Consider the following 3640-nt stretch of genomic DNA (forward strand, 5'->3'; position numbering starts at 1 on the left):
GGGAATAACACCGGGAATGACCGGGAATAACACCGGCAACAACCGGGACAGGGACCCCAGGGGATAACCGGGACCGGGAACACCGGGAATAACCGGGACAGGGACCGGGAACACAGGGAATAACCGGGACAGGGACCCCCGGGAACACAGGGAATGACCGGGAACACAGGGAATTGCAGCGGGAATAACACCGGGAATAGCCGGGACAGGGACCCCCGGGAACACAGGGAATGACCGGGAACACAGGGAATTGCAGCGGGAATAACACCGGGAATAACCGGGTCAGCGACCCCTGGGAACACCGGCAATAACACCGGGAATAACACAGGAAATAACCGGGGCAGGGACCGGGAACACCGGCAATAACACCGGGAATAACCGGGACAATGACGGGGAATACCGGGACAGGGAACACCGGGAATAACCGGGACAGGGACTGGCTTGTCCCAGTGCTGGCCAGGCTTTTCCCAGTCTTGGCCAGGCTTTTCCCAGTGCTGGCCAGGCTTTTCCCAGTGCTGTCCAGGCTCTTCCCAGTGCTGGCCAGACTCGTCCCAGTGCTGTCCAGGCTCTTCCCAGTGCTGTCCAGACTCGTCCCAGTGCTGTCCAGGCTTTTCCCAATGCTGGCCAGGCTTTTCCCAGTGCTGACCAGGCTTTTCCCAGTGCTGGCCAGGCTTGTCCCAGTTCCTGGCCCTGGTGGGCCCCTGGGTCTGGCTAAAGGTCCCCAAAGGTCCCCAAAGCAGCTCCATGCTCTGACCCACTGCAAACCCACCCTCAACACTGCGAAAGCAAAGCTTTTTTCCCTTCAAAAAGGAGGAAAACCCAGTTCCCACGTGCCCTGGGATCGGACACCTGTGTGCCTTTGGGGTTATTTAAAAGAATTATGTTAGAAATCGGTAATACTGTTAATTAATCTCGACTGTGGGTGTTCTCATCCTGGCTTGTCCTGGAGATCCAGCGCCGTTGTGAGGGGTGAAGGGTGGGATGGATTAAGTTTTAAAAAAAGGCCTTTTTTTCTTGCCTGGAAGGTTGAGTTTGCCATGGTTGGAAACAGAAGATTTTTTCGGGTTGGGAGCGGTGGAAGTTGTGGTTTGGAAACCTGCTGTGGGTAACATAATGATGTGCACACGGGTACTGGTAGAAATGGTTGAAAATACACTATTTATCGTTTGGAATCGCTTTTGTTGTGCTTTGCTCATCTCAGAACTGCAACAGTGTTGGCTACGGGGGGTCTCAGAGCTGCCTTTTCCCAGCCTGCCCTCGGGAGCTGTGTGGGAATGGACACTCTGGAAGAGACCTACTGCTCTCTCCTGGTCCAGGAGGAGCTGAAGAGCCAAAAACATCAGGGATAAATAATGCCTTCAGGTGTTGGATGTGGAATCATTTGGGTGCAGAGCATTGGGAGCTTCCACTCGGCACTTCCCAGTGTCCGACGGGTCCCGGGGACCTCGCCTGGGGACTGTCACATGTCACCACAACACACGTGGCTCTCGCTGTGGCTTCTGCCGGGAGATGGGATGTTTTTTGCCTTGTTCTGGGGAGGAATCCAAGGTCGCTGCTGGGCGAGGGGGGAACTGGGGACTCCGGGGAATCTGAGCCCGCTCTTTCTTCTCCGGCCGCGTCAGCGCCCGGAGCGTGGCGGCTCCGCTGACGCACGAGGGGCTCGGACCCCGCGGGGTCCCAGGGCTGTGTCAGCCACACAATCACCCTCAGTGCAGCCTCTGGAGAGTCCACCCTCCCTGCTGGTAATTCCTGGAGCTGCCCAGCCGGGATGAATCGGGGCATTCACGGGGGGCCGGAGTTCAGGGCCCGGCTGGCGGGGCCGGGCGCGGTGTGACGTCCGTCCGGGGGTTACGCTCGTGCTGGCGGCACTGACACATGCCAGGGTCGTGCCCCTGCTCCTGAAATGTCACAGGGAGGCACGGAAGCTGCTGCTCCAGCGTCCCTGCGGAGCGGGGGAGCTTGTTCCAGCCCTGGGTGATTTGGGAAGCAGCGTTTGCTCAGCTTGCACGTGCGTCTGCCCGGCGTCAGGCACCGTCAGGCCCAGGGCAGCGTGGATTAAACCCCCTTTTTTCAGGGATTGGCTGCTGCAGCTGAGGAAGAGGATGGAGCTTCATCCTCAGCCCTGTCCTGCACATAATTCTGCCTCCAGTTTGGCTCCTGGGCGCTGGTATCCTTAATTTTTTTGCAAAGGAGGTCCCTAGAAATTTAAGGGCTGTTGGTGGGTCAAAGCCTTGTCGAGTTGTGTGGGGTTAATCCTGTGCCTTCCCTCGCTCCTTGTGAGCTCTCTGTGCTGTGTCAGGACTGGGAATACAGGGAACACTCCCAGGAACACTCCCAGGAACATGGGAGTGACCCTTGTACCAACACAGGAAAACTGCTCCAGAGGGTTCAGGGTGACCCGCTGGTGACAGAGGCTGGATCAAACCCCCAAATTCCCAACTGCTGTGCCCAGGCAACGAGGCAGTGCTGTCTTTCTAGGCTAAGCTTTATTTAGAGCAGGAGTAGGCTTGTTTTGGGAAACAGCCTTGCATGGGCAGATGAGATGTTTTCTGAATCTCAGAGGAGCTCCGTGGCTTCCTTTAGGATTTTGCGCCGTGGATCGGGATCTCTTGAAGCATCCTCATCTCCCTCTTCCTCCTGTGTATTTTGGAGGAGAGAGAGGAAAACACTCCAGTGATTACCTTGGCCATCACTCCTATAAAAATACAGGGAATAGAGTGTTGGTTTTTACTGTATCCTCCCCCCTGTCTCCCCGAGTGCCTCAGTTTTAACTGTATAAAGGAATTTTTTTTAAGGTTTGTGAAACCACATAAAACTAAATGTGGTTTCAGCTCGTCACCAGGCTCCCAAATATCCCCTGCTTTGGTTTCCCACTCCCCCAGGTGGAAAAAAAGGGGTTTTTTTAGCAGCGTGCCAGCTCGAGCTCCGAGCGCTGCCTCCCGGCACCGCTGCAACAGCTGCTATTTACTTGGGAGGGGAAAATCTGGGAAGCAAATGTTGCTGGGTGAGCGAGGAGTGTGAAGCACGTGCGCTGGTGGTGCTCGGGGCAGGGCTGTGGGACCATATGCCTCCTGGCAGGGAGCTCTCCCAGTGGCCTGAGGAGCTGGGAATGCGGGGTGGGAACGGGTGGTCGCGTGATATCGAACTCCCAGACCCGATCCAGGGCGAGCCTGAGCGTTTTTCTGGAATATTTAGGGATGGAGGTGAGGAGGAGCCTCCTGTCTCCGGGTGGCAAGGGAAGAGGAGGCGGCAGCACAGCCGGGGCGTAGCCTAAAAGTAGGTTTGTTGGTTATTCCCTGTGTTTTCCATGCTCTGGAGCCGCGGCCACGGCGGGCAGGTGCGATGCAGACACATCCCTGGGGCGCTGTTTCCTTCCCACTTGAACCAACATTGATGTTTTTCCGGAGCGGTCAGTGGCAACGCTCCCCTCCTTCCCCTCCAAGGTTTCACTGATACCGGGACTGGGAGATGGGCACGGGATAAAATTAGCCCGGATGAAGCAAGCGGATGCCAAAGCAATGAGCGGGGCGTGCACGGCTCCCAAACACCTCCCTCCACCTGCAGCGCCCGTGCAGGGAGCTTCGAGCATCCCAGGGGTTTTATCCCGGCGAAACCGGGCGGAGCGCCCGGGAAGAGCCTC

This window comes from Manacus vitellinus, unplaced genomic scaffold (genome assembly GCF_001715985.3).
Source record: "Manacus vitellinus isolate BGI_N305 unplaced genomic scaffold, ASM171598v3 scaffold_74_pilon, whole genome shotgun sequence".
Lineage (NCBI taxonomy): Eukaryota > Metazoa > Chordata > Aves > Passeriformes > Pipridae > Manacus > Manacus vitellinus.